Source organism: Ovis aries, chromosome 1 (genome assembly GCF_016772045.2).
Source record: "Ovis aries strain OAR_USU_Benz2616 breed Rambouillet chromosome 1, ARS-UI_Ramb_v3.0, whole genome shotgun sequence".
Lineage (NCBI taxonomy): Eukaryota > Metazoa > Chordata > Mammalia > Artiodactyla > Bovidae > Ovis > Ovis aries.
Genome location: NC_056054.1, coordinates 263661832 through 263675576, shown reverse-complemented (window position 1 = coordinate 263675576; position 13745 = coordinate 263661832). Strand labels below are relative to the sequence as shown.

General features: G+C 44.5%; 1 protein-coding gene across 5 annotated transcripts in view; it reads right to left on the bottom strand.

The window, feature by feature from the left end:
* Window positions 1-13745, bottom strand: part of PDE9A (phosphodiesterase 9A) — a 106642-nt gene that overhangs the window by 43389 nt on the left and 49508 nt on the right. The window contains exon 1 of one of the 5 annotated variants that reach the window (XM_060405851.1): window positions 3046-3144. The exons of the other annotated variants lie outside the window; for them this stretch is intronic. The gene's annotated coding sequence lies outside the window, so the exon portion shown is untranslated. Of the gene's footprint in view, window positions 1-3045; window positions 3145-13745 lie in introns of those variants that run through there. 5 annotated transcript variants of the gene reach the window in all.

Below are 13745 nucleotides of genomic sequence, written 5' to 3'. Positions count from 1 at the left end.
TCCCTGGGGTGACAGGCTGAACTCTGGGGGGGGGGCAGGGAACCATGTCCAGGCTGAGAAGCCGCAGCATCCTTCCTACAGTGTCCTGAAGGTGCTTTTCAGTTCCCCAGGGCCTCTGGAAGCCTCGGGTAGCCCTTAATTCCTGGATTTAGGGGCAACAAGTAGTTTTCAATTGCATATATGAGTCAGTCCCAACTTTGGTGGCCAAACCACACTGTATCAGGAAAAGCTGACAGTATGTATGTGCGTGCTAAGTCACCTCAGTCATGTCTGACTCTTGGCGGCCCCATGGACTGTAGCCCACCAGGCTCCTCTGTCCATGGAATTCTCCAGGCAAGAATACTGGAGTGGGTTGCGATTTCCTTCTCCAGGGGCTCTTCTCAACCCAGGGATCGAACCCCCATCTCTTCTGCATTGGCAGGTGGGTTCTTTACCACTAGCGCCACTTGTAGGAAACCCACTCTTTGCTAGACACTGCGTGGCATATACAGAATTTTAAAAATTAAAGTATATTCAAGTGCTTCTGCTTTGAGAGTTTTAGATAGCTTTAAGAATAAGCAGCCACAGAATGTAATTGGTATAGCCCCTATGGAGAACAGTATGGAGGTTCTTAAAAAAACTAAAAACAGAGCTAATATAAGACCCTGCAATCCCACTCCTGGGCATATATCCAGAGAAAAATATGGCCCGAAAAGATACATTCTCCACAATGTTCACTGAAGCACTGTTTACAATGGCCAAGACATTAAAACCACCTAAATGTCCATCGACAAAGGAATGGATAAAGAAGGTGGGGTGTATATATATATATACACACACAGTGGAAGACTACTCAGCCATTAAAAAGAATGAAATAAGGCCATTTGCAGCCACATGAGTGGACCTAGAGAGTGTCATACTGAGTGAAGTGAGCCAGACAGAGAAGGAGAAATGTCACATGGCATCCCGCATATGGAGACTCTAAAAAGAAATGATACAAACGAACTTAACTTACCAAGGAGAAAGAGACTCACAGACTTAGAAAACGAACTCATGGTTGCCGGGGTGGGGGAAGGGATAGTTGAGGACTCTGGGAAGACCATGTGCACACTGCTATATTTAAAATGGATAACCAACAAGACCTGCTGTATAGCACATGGAACTCTTCTCAACGGCATGTGCCAGCCTGGATGGGAGGTGGGGGAGAATGGAAGCATGTATACATATGGCGGGTCCCTTCACTGTTCACCTGAAACTATCACAACATTGTTAACTGGCTATGCCCCAACACAAAATGTCATTGTTGTCAAAATAATAATAATAAAATAACCATCCACACCAGGGATGCTGGCAGTTCAAGATTGGACATGACTGGGGGTCTTTGCGAGGGGTCATGCTGGTGTCCTACTGGACTGTTGAAAAGCCTTTGGAAGTTTCTGAGATAACCGAGAGAGAAAGTAAGACTGAGAGAACAGGAGTCAGCAGAATGCCTGCTGGTTCACAGAATGGAGGCTGCGGCGGAGGCGGCCCACGGCCACGGGTGACCCACGTGTTCTCCAGAGAAGACTCTGCTCCGTGAGAACAGCTGACGTATCATCAGAAGTGTCCCCAGGTCTAGGACATGCTACTGAATGTCTAGGATGCTACTCCAAGCTCACCACGATTTAATGAGTGCCCACGGCTTTAACTAAGGCAAAGATTTAATGAAGGCCAAACGGTCAGCCGTCAGCACAGAGGTCTCGTCACCAGCCTCTGCAGGTCTGGGCTGCTCTCTCCCTGCTCACACCTAGACAGGACTGGCTTAAATATGCTGGGGGCCTCGTCCGCTGACCTCCTGGGTAACTGGCCCTGCTGGGTAGATGCTGGGGCTAGCAGAGTCTCCCACCTATTACGGAACAGTTGCGTTTAGTTCCAGAACCATCTTGCAGTCTGGCAGCATCTGAAATGGGTTTTATGGATATTTCCAGACTGTGGCTCTCTATCAGGGTGGCCCTCAACCTGACTTGGGCCAGAACTGAGGGATCAGGAGCAGCCCACCCCCTGGAGACTGGTGCAGAGTTGCCCAGTGGGGGTTGTGGGCAGGACTCTGCCTGTGGGCTGGCAGGATGGGTACCCTTCCCCATGGTGTTTCTTCAGCTGCCCCCGTGAGTGGCCAGAACAGCATCCATGCCTGCCTTCCCCCGGTGCCAGAGGCTGCTGCCCGACTCTGCTGCTGTGCACGCTTCAAGGAACCCGCCTCCGCCTCTCCCAGCCCTTCCAGGAATTGTTTGCTTCAGACAAATCTGCAGCGCAGAGTGGCATAAAAGTCAGGTTTAACTGATTGACAAGACAGCCAAACCCTCCAATTCCTACTTCAGAGGTCAGCTGAAGGCGATGCCCTGGCCAGCTAGGCCAGTCAGCGGACAGGTACTGCTCTCTCCATGCCGTGCTGGGCGGCACAGAACAGTGGACAGAACGCTGGACTGTCCATGGCCATTCCTCCATCCTCCGCACACCCAGGCTGGTTGGCACATGTACCATCCTTCCTGAGGGCAAATGGGAGACAACCACAGCCCTAATAACACTCTGGCCCCACACCTGTGTCTGCAGGGAGGCGGCCTGGGGACATCAGCACGGGTTCTGGAAACTCAACCCCCAACAGCGTCATGAGTAACACCTGTGGGCACGTGTGTGCTGCCTGGAGTCCACCGTGAGTCCCAGTCTCTCCTGATACATCTGTATAAGTGTTGCACAATATTTTTACTGTGTCTCCATGCTGTCAGTATGATGCACAAACTGTCTCACTTTATCCGTCTCACCCAAAGCCCTGAGCACCCTTCAAAAAATATACTTAACTGACTCCCTCCCAAAGCTTTTTCTAAAAACATGGATATTCCTTCATAAGGGCACGTTTTGCTTTTGCATTAGAGAAAATCACCCCCATCTGAGACCCTGAATATTGGGGGTGCATTTATTTCCAGAGCTGTGTGTAGGTAGGGCCGGGAGGGGACTTCCTGTCTGTCCCCTCCCACCCCTCCTTCTGAGGGTGGCATTGCCCCTCTCCAGGGAAGAAGGGGGGGGACTCACCTCTGCTCCACTTTTGCTCTCCTGGCCCCTCCAGCCAGCGAGGCCATTCTAGCCCCGGGCACAGTCATGGCAATTCGCTGTTTATGGAGGTCATAAAACAAAGAGCAGAAGGAGGGCGCTTCCTTTACAGCCCAGGAGCACAATAAAGTGGGATGATGAACAGTGGCCTGGCCTCCCTGCTTAAAGGGACAAGCACCGTTTCCTCTGTTTGTCCTGCCAAGAAATCACCCTCGGCTATTGGCGGCCAAAGGGATGTTCCAGGCGATGCTCAGTGTGGCTTCGTCTAGATGCTTTCACTTCCTGGTAGCCATTCTGATGAGACAAAGAAAGCGAAGGGGACCCTGGGGCCCTGGCGACCGTATCTGATGTGGGGAGAGTGTCTCCTACATAGCTGTCTTGGCTGAGCCCTTGCAGGCTCGCTGCAGACCCGCCAGCCCTCGGCGGCAGGAACTGGACTGTGTCCCCTTCCGTTCTGGAGCTGGGATTCGAGCTCTGCATAGCTGAGTCTGACCTCAGATGTCTGGGCACAATTCCTCCCTTTGCCCTCCTCTCCCTTTAGGCTCAGTTTTTGAGAAAAATGTCTCAGAGGGAGTAGCTCCTGGGACAGACAGCAATGCAACTTTATTGTTTCATGATTGCAACAACCACGGCCGTCTTTATGGAGCACTTCCTAGATTCCAGGCACTGTTCTGAATGGTTTGTACATGCTGATCATGTAAGGCTCCTAAGAGCCTGAAGCGGCTGCTGATGTAGCGAGAAAGCCTCGGTGTGACTCGGCCAGACCCCCTGGTGCACCCCAGGCATGTTCCCACGTGGGCTGCAAAGACAGGCAGTGTCGCCTGTGATTATATATCTTTTTCTTTTCCCTTATATTTCTTCTGATTTTTGCTTTATGTACCTTTGTTTCTCTGTTCTTAAGTGTCTAATAGTTTATGATGTCTATCTTCTTTGTGAATTGTACCTTTTATCACTAAAAATGTAAGAGAAAAGCAAATATTGTCTATTAATGCATATGTGTGGAATCTATAAAAACAGATGAACTTATTTGCAACACAGCGAGGGTGGAAGGTGGGGTGGGATGAAACGGGAGACTGAGACTGGCATATATACGCTACTATGCAGAAAAAACGTAACTAATGAGAACCTACCGTAGAGCACAGGGAACTTTACTCAATGCTCTGCGGTGACCTAAATAGGAAGGAAATCCAGAAAACGGGGATATAGTATACATGTGACTGATTCACTTTGATACACAGAAGAAACTAGCACAGCACTGTAAAGCAACTATACGCCAATAAAATAAATTAACAATAAAAGTTAAAAGGCATCAACATAAAAAAAATGAAGATGGGCAGTGTCTCGCTGACCCATGAGGGCAAAGACATTCTGCATACTGGCCTCCTCTCTGAGAACATTCCCCCGCCCTCTGCCACCATGGTGTGATGAGGGGGGTGGACTTTTGAGAGAGAAGGACACCCTCAGAGGAATCTGAAGCTGAGAAGTAGCCGCTGACTGACGGTACATGCTGGCGGGACTTTGTCCATTATGTGATAACCTCATGTGTCTTGGTGATAGGACACCCTGTGGGAAAGTAGCATTACGGTGAGGCCACAGGGAGTCCACCCTGGACCACTGTGTCTGGGCTTTGACGGTGTGCAAAATGACCCCAGAAGATGGGTGTCAGCAAGAAGTCTCTTAGGGTCAACTCTGATCGAAGAAGGTGATGGATGATGGAGGCCTCATCTGACAGGAGGACTGACAGGAGGACTCTTGCAAAACTCTATCAGAAACTGAGCAGAACCAAAGGTTCTCCCCCATCTGCTGCATAATTGTAGAGGCTGCACAAGATAAATTAAAAATAAAAAAACCCCAGATGACACAGAGGTTGAAATGAGCATGTACTTATAATTGCCTTTCATGTGGCAATTATAAGTATTGGGTTAGTCAGAAAGTTCATGGAGGTTTTTCCATAACATCTTATGGGAAAATACAAAAGAACTTTTTGGCCAACTAGGTGGCTCAGTGGTAAAGAATTTGCGTGCCAACATGGGAGGTGGGGGTTTTATCCCTGGGTTGGGAAGATCCCTAGGAGGAGAAAATGGAAATCAGCTCCAATATTCTTGCCTGAAAAATTCCATGGACAGAGGACTCTGGTGGGCTACAGTCCATGCAGTCACAAAGAGTCAGACAGGACTGCGTGACTGAGCATGCAGTACACCCAAAAACTAAACGCAAAGATTCTAGTGAGTGGTAAACAGATAGGGGATCTTAAGAGGAGAATCTATAAACAAGAACATGACATTGTTGAATTTAAAAATATATCTGACATTAAAAAATCATGGATGGGCTTATAGCAGTTTGAAGAAGAACAGTCAGGGAAATTGAGGATCCATCATCAGGAACTCTCCAATCTGAAGAGCGGAAAGAAAAGAACATTAAAAAAATAACAGAGCCAGTCACTTGAGGGATAAGAACAAATGTTTTAACTACATGTAACTAGTCTCAGAAAGAAAGGGGAGAGAATGGAGCATTAAATACGCTTCATGAAATAATTGTGGCAATGTTTACAAATTTAATGGAAACAAATTTATACACCATGGAAGCTCAACAAAGAACACCAAGCAGGATAAGCCAGAAGAAAATGAGGGCAAAGCAGGGTCTAAGTGCTGAAGCCCACGGATAAAGGAAAAACACCTTCAAAGTGTCCAGAGAAACGGGACACCTTTGCAGGGGAACAATGATGGAAGATGAGCCGGCTGGATGGCGTCATGGATTCAATGGACACGAGTCTGAGCAAACTCAGGGAGACGGTGAAGGACAGGGCAGCTGGCTGTCCTGCCCACATGGAAGCATGCTGCAGTCCATGGGATCACAAAGAGCTGAACACAACTGAGCAACTGAACAATAACAACAAAATGAAACAATAAAAGCTGACTTCTCACCAGAAACAGTGGAAGCCAGAAAAAAAAATGGACATCTTTAGACTCCTTCTAAATAGAAAAAAAAAAAAAAAACCCTGATTGCAGCAACCTATACCCTGAAAAAGATTTCAAAATGAGGGCAAAACAGAGGCAAATTCAGAGAGGCAAAAGCTGAAAGAATTAGTCACTAGCACTTTGTACTTCAGGAAATGTTAAAAGAAAAAAGAAAGATTTCAGGCTGAAGGGCTGTAACACTACTCAGGAGTCGGAATCTACAGGAAAAGGAAAAAAGCAGCAGAATTGGCAAAAAAAATTATCTTTAAGTTTCTTTTAATCATTTCTTCAAAAGACAGCTGGCTGTTTAAAAATCTCAATACTGTATTATGGAGTTTATAATGGATGTAAATTGTCTTAGTTGCTCCGTCTGCTGGAACAGACGCCCAGAGACTCAGTGGGTTGTAAACAACAGACATTTGCTTCTCACAGTGTTGGGGCTGAAGTCCAAGATCACGGCACCAGCAGAGTCAGTGTCTGGGGAGGGCCCACTGCCAGGCACATAGATGGCCACTGCTCCACTGTCCTCACAGGGCAGAAGGGACGAGGGAGCTCTCTGAGGTCTCTTTCGTTGTTTAGTCGCTAAGTCATGTCTGACTTTTTGTGGCCCCGTGGACTGCAGCCCACCAGGATCCTCTGTCCATGGGATTTCCCAGGCAAGAATACTGGATCTCCTTTATAAGGGCACTAATCCTGTTCATTGAAACTCCAGTACTTGGGCCACCTCATGTGAAGAGTTGACTCATTGGAAAAGACTCTGATGCTGGGAGGGATTGGGGGCAGGAAGAAAAGGAGACGACAGAGGATGAGATGGCTGGATGGCATCACTGGCTCGATGGACGTGAGTTTGAGTGAACTCCAGGAGTTGGTGATGGACAGGGAGGCCTGGCGTGCTGCGATTCATGGGGTCGCAAAGTCGGACATGACTGAGCAACTGAACTGAACTGAACTGAATTCTATTCATAAGGGCTCCACTCTCATGACCTACTCAGCGTCCAAAGGCCCCCCCTCCAAATGCTATCACACTGGTGGTTAGGATCTCAACATGTGAATTTGGGGGGGACACAAGCATTCAGTGTATAGCATAGACGTCATGTATGGATGTGAGAGTTGGACTGTGAAGAAAGCTGAGTGCTGAAGAATTGATGCTTTTGAACTGTGGCGTTGGAGAAGACTCTTGAGAGTCCCTTGGACTGCAAGGAGATCCAACCAGTCCATTCTGAAGGAGATCAGCCCTGGGATTTCTTTGGAGGGAATGATGCTGAAGCTGAAACTCCAGTACTTTGGCCACCTCATGCAGAGTTGACTCATTGGAAAAGACTCTGATGCTGGGAGGGACTGGGGGCAGGAGGAGAAGAGGACGACAGAGGATAAGATGGCTGGATGGCATCACTGACTTGATAGACGTGAGTCTGAGTGAACTCCAGGAGTTGGTGATGGACAGGGAGGCCTGGCGTGCTGTGATTCATGGGGTTGCAAGGAGTTGGACACGACTGAGCGACTGAACTGAACTGAACTGAACTGAACTGAAAGTGAACTGTGGCAATAGCTCAAAGGTTGTGGGGAGGAATTCTACTGTTGCAAAGTCCTTACTTTTTATGTGAAGTGGTACAACGTTAATTTTAAATAGACTAAAAAGTTAAGGATGATTTAAAAATGGGCAAAGATCTGAAAAGACAGTTCAAGGGAAAAAGATATCCATGTGGCAAGTAAACATATGAAAAGATGCTCAATAGCATCAGGGAAGTGCAAATTAAAACCATAATGAGATATCACTCACACCTATTAGAATTGAAAAATAGCAAAAAAAAAAAAAACAAAAAAACCAAAAACCCACATCAAAAACACCAACACCACCAAATACTAGTGAGGATACGGGGCAACAGGAACTCTCATTCATTGCTGGTGGAAATGCAAAATAGTACAGTCACTTTGGAAGGTAGTTTGGTGGTTTCTTAAAAAATTAAATGCACGATTGAGCAACTGCACTCCTGGGTATTTACCCCAAACAATTGAAACCCACAAGAAGGCAGAAGAAGAAGAATCCTGGATCCAAGATCAATAAAAGACAAATGACTGGGCTTCCCTGGTGGTCCAGTGATTAAGAATCCACCCGCCAGTACAGGGAACACAAGTTCAATCCCTGGAATGATTCCACATGCCTTGATGCAACTAAGCCCATGCACCCCAACTACCGAAGCCGGAGCACCCTAGAGCCTGTGGCTCTGCAAGAAGAGAAGTCACCGCAATAAGAAGCCCACACACCACAGCCAGAGAGCAGCCCTCTCTCATTGCACACAGCAAAGAAGAGCCAGTGCACCCAAGAAGGAAATAAATACAGGAGAAAACCAATGGCAACATTCACCCAAATGTTTACAGCAGCTCTGTTCATAGTGGCCCAGACTTTGACTCACTCAAGACATCCTTCAGTAGGTGAAGGAATAAACAAACTACAGGATATTCATGGAACGTTAATCAACACTAAGAAGACATGAGCTATGACGCTATGACAAGGTATAAAGGAAACTTCCTCAGTGAAGGAAATCAATCTGAAAAGGCTGCAGACTGTATGATACCAACTATAGATATTCTGGAAAAGGCACCACTGCTAAGTCACTTCAGTCGTGTCCGACTCTGAGCGACCCCATGGAGGGCAACCCACCAGGCTCCCCCGTCCCTTGGATTCTCCAGGCAAGAACACTATGAAGACATTAAAAAGATTCGTAGTTGCCAGGGGTCCAGGGGAAAGGACAGATGAACAGGTGAAGCACAGAGAATTTTTAGGGCAGAGAAACTACTCTGTATGACTCTGTAGTGGTGAATGCAGGTCATCATGCATCTGAAAACCCAGACTGTATACCACAAAGATTGAACCCTGATATTAACTATGGACTTTGGTTGACAATGACGCGTCAGTGTTGCTCACTGATTACAATGTATGTAAAGCTCTAAGGCAGGATGTTGATGGTGAGGGAGGCTGTGTGAGTGTATAGGGAGGGAATATGGGGGAACTCTTCGTGCTTTTCACACAACTTTGCTTTTTTAATTGGATCTTCAAAAAAAGAAAGCTTGTAATTAAAAAAAAAAGGTTAAGGATACATAGTGAAGTATAACAACCAACTAAAAGTTATGCTAAAAAGTAGAGGTAAAAGAGTCAATAGAAGAAATAAAATAGAATACAAAATTTATCCAATGAATCCAAGAGAAGGAAGAAGAGAAGGAACAGGAAACCAAACCCAAGATCAAAAAAAAAGGTACCATGATAAACTTAACCTTGAGCATATCAAGAAATACATTACACACAAATGAATATAGGTACTCTTGCCTGGAGAATCCCAGGGACAGAGAAGCCTGGTGGGCTGCTGTCTATGGGGTCGCACAGGGTCAGACATGACTGAAGTGACTTAGCAGCAGCAGTAGCAATACCCAAATTACATAAAACCTTTTAGAAAATAGAGAAAAAAGCAAACCTCCCAATATATTTTATAAAAACTTGACAAAGACATCACAAGAAAAATGGCGTAAGCCAACATCCCATATAAGCATGGATACAAAAACTCCTTGACATATTATTACAAATAAAATAGAGCAATATATAAAAGGAGAATACATCTTATATCAGAGTAGAGGATCGGTATACCTCTTGTTAAATTTCTTCCCAAATATTTTCCTAGGAATACTTCCTGAGAATACAAGTGGAATTATCCCAGAAATGCAAAGCTGTTTTAGCATTTGAAAATCAGTCACTATAATTCACTATCTTAACAGAATAAAGGAGAAAAAAAAATCATGTCATCCCAGTAGATGCAGAAAGAACACGTAACAAAACTTAACACCTGTTTATATATGGAGAAGGAAATGGCAACCCACTCCAGTACTCTTGCCTAGAAAATCCCATGGACGGAGGAGCCTGGTGCAGGCTACTGTCCATGGGGTCGCAAAGAATCGGACATGATTGAGTGACTTCACTTTCACTTTTCACTTTATATTGAGAAAACAACCTTTAGAAAACTAAGAATTAAAAGAAACTTCCTCAACCCATCTCAGTAGGTACACAAAGAACATCTGGCAAAATTTAACAGAGAATTTTGTCAAAGACCATTTGACAAAAAGAACTCTGATCCTCAATCTGATAAAGGACACCTACGAAAAATCTATATCTCATGTCACACCCAACGGTAAAAAAGTGGATGCATATTCCTTATGGTGGGAATGAGGTAAGGATGTCTGCTGTCTTGTATTGCAGTTTCAACCAATGCAATAAGACAAGTAAAAGAAATAAAACCCCCAAAGACTGGAATGTAGGAAGTAACACTGTCTTTATTATTAGAAGATATGATTGTTTCTATGGAAAAATCCTACCATTCTGTAAAATAACCAGAAATAAATCATGAACTAATAAGCAATGTCACAAGATCCTATGTCGATACACAAATATCTACGGAGGAGGAAGGGGTGTGTGTGGGGGATGAATTGGGAAATTGGGACTGACACACACACAGTATTGATCGTTGCTGTTCAGTCTCTAAGTTGTGTCCGACTCTTTGCAACCCTATGAATTGCAGCACACCATGCTCCTTTGTCCTCCACTGTCTCCTGGAGTTTGTTCAAATTCATGTCCATTGAGTTGATGATGCTATCTAATCATCTCATCCTCTGCTGACCCCTATCATTTGGCCTTCAATCTTTCCCAGCATCAGGGTCTTTTCCAATGAGTTGGCTCTTCGCATGAGGTGGCCAAATATTGGAGCCTCAGCATCAGTCATTCCAACGAATATTCAAGGTTGATTTCCTTTAGGATTGACTGGCTTGACCTCCATGCAGTCCAAGGAACTCTCAAAAGTCTTCTCTGGCACCACAGTTCAAAAGCATCAATTCTTTGGTGCTCAGCCTTCTTTATGATCCAACTCTCACATCCATACATGACTACTGAAAAACCATAGCTTCGACTAGATGGACCTTTGTTGGCGAAGTGATGTCTCTGCTTTTCAATATGCTGTCTAGGTTTGTCATAGCATTCCTTCTAAGGAACAAGCATCTTTTAATTCCATGGCTGCAGTCACCATCCACAGTGATTGTGGAGCCCAAGAAAATAAAGTCTGTCACTGTATCAATTTTTCCCCATCTATTTGCCATGAAGTGATGGGACAGATGCCATGACCTTCGTTTCTTGAAAGCTGAGTTTAAAGTCAACCTTTCACTCTCCTCTTTCACCTTCATCAAGAGGGTCTTTAGTTCCTCTCACTTTCTGCCACTGCAGTGGTATCATCTGCATATCCGAGGTTGTTGATACTTCTCTCAGCAACCTTGATTCCAGCTTGTGATTCATCCAGCTTAGCATTTCGCATGATGTACTCTGCATAGAAGTTAAATAAGCAAGGGGACAATGCATAGCCTTGTGTATTCCTTTCCCAATTGTGAACCAGTCAGGTGTTCCATATCCAATTCTAAGTGTTGCTCCTTGACCTGCACACAGGTTTCTCAGGAGACAGATAAGGTGGTCTGGTATTCCCATCTCTTTAAGAATTTTCCACAGTTTGTTGTGATCCACACAGTCAAAGACTTTAGTGTAGTCAATGAAGCAGAAGCAGGTGTTTTTCTGGAACTCATTTGCTTTCTCCATGATCCAACAAATTTTGGCAACTTGATCTCTGGTTCCTCTGCCTTTTCTAAATCCAGCTTGTACATCTGGAAGTTCTAGGTTCACATATTGTTGAAGCCTAACTTGAAGGATTTAGAGCATTACCTTGCTGGAATGTGAAAGGAGTGCAATTGTGCAGTAGCTTGAACATTCCTTGGCATTGCCCTTCTTTGGGGTTGGAATGAAAACTGACCCTTTCTAGTTCAGTGGCCACTGCTGAGTTTTCAAATTCCTTAGCACACTGAGAGTAGCACTTTAACAGCATCATGTTTTAGGGCTTTAAATGGCTCGGCTGGAATTCCATCACCTCCACTAGCTTTGTTAGTAGTAATGCTTCTTAAGGCCCACTTGACTTCACACTCCAGGATGTCCAGCTCTAGGTGACCGCATTATTGTTATCCAGGTCAAAAGGTCATACCTTTTTTGGTATAGTTCTTCTGGGTATTCTTGCTACCTCTTCTCAATCTCTTCTGCTTCTGTTAGGTCCTTACCTGCTTCTGTTTCTGTCCTTTATTGTGCCCATCTTTTCATGAAATGTTCCTTTGAGCTTCAGTTTTCTTGAAGTGATCTCTAGTCTTTCCCATTCTATTGTTTTTCTCTATATCTTTGCACTGTTCATTTAAGGAGGCCTTCTCATCTTTCCTTGTTGTTCTCTGGAACTTAGCATTCAGTTGGGTATATCTTTCTCCTTTTCCCTTTCATACTATAGACAAAATAGATAACTAATGAGAACCTACTATGTAGCTCCGGGAACTCTACTCAGTGCTCTGTGGTGACCTAAATGGGAAAGAATCCAAAAAAGAGGGGATATATGTGTACATAGAGCTGGTTGCCTTTGCTGTGCACTAGGGACTAACACACACCACACTGTAAAGCAAGTATACTTCAATAAAATATTCATTTTAAAAATATACAAATATCTCCTGTAGTTTTTATAAAAGAGAAGCAAACAAATGGGAAATTAAATAAGATCTCACTTATGCTAGAAAACAGAGAATGCTGAGAAACAGACTTAACAAGAAGTATGCAGGACCTTCATCCTGAAAGCTCTAAGTCTTGCTGAGTGGAGGGATGTACCATGCTCATGGCTGGAAGATTTAATATTGCTTAGATGTTATTGTTCCCAAATTAATCTATATATTGAATGCAATCCAAGTCTAACTCAGAGAAGACTTTTTGAAAGAAACTGACAAGTTGATTCTTCATTCTAAAATTTGTAGGGAAAAGAAAATGACCCAGGGAACCAAAATAATCCCCAAAGAAGTACAGATGTGGAAGATTACTGGATTCCAAGCTCTAGCAATTGAAGCTGTGTGGTCTTGGTGTCAGGACAAACAGATGCGCAAAACAGAACAGAGCCCAGAAAGGGACCCACACATGACTCGATTAATTTTCAACAAACATGCCAAAGTGGTTCAAAGGAAAAGGAAACTCTTTTTTAAAACGGGGTGCTATGACAACTGGATACATGTATGGAAAAAAAAATAGTCAACCCCTTACTTCACACCATACACAAGATTAATTTGAAAGGGGTCACAAATTAAAATATACCAACTATAACCCTAAATTTCCAGAAAATGTATCTTCATGACTTGGGGTAGAGAAAGGATTCTTAAAGAAGACACAGGAAGTACTATACATCAAGAAAACTTGCGTGATTGACTTCATCAACGTAGAAACTTCTGCTCATCAAATGACTGCTTCAAGAAGATGAAAAAGGTAAGTCACAAATTGGGAAAAGATATTTGCTATATACATCTCACAAATGAGTGCATCCAGAATATATGGTTTTCCATAAACCAGTGGTAAACACTGGGGCTTCCCAGGTGGCTCAGTGGTAAAGAATGCCTGCAATGCAGGAGATCCAAGTTCGATCCCTGGGTTGGGAAAATCCCCTGGAGAAGGACATGGCAACCCATTCCAGTAATCTTGCCTGGGAAATCTCATGGACAGAGCAGCCTTGTGGGTTACAGTCCACAGGGTCCCAAAAGAGTCAGACACTACTGTGTGACTAAACAACAAGTGATAAAAACTAGTACAACAGTCTAAAAAATGCACAAAATGCCTGGAATAGACACTTCCCA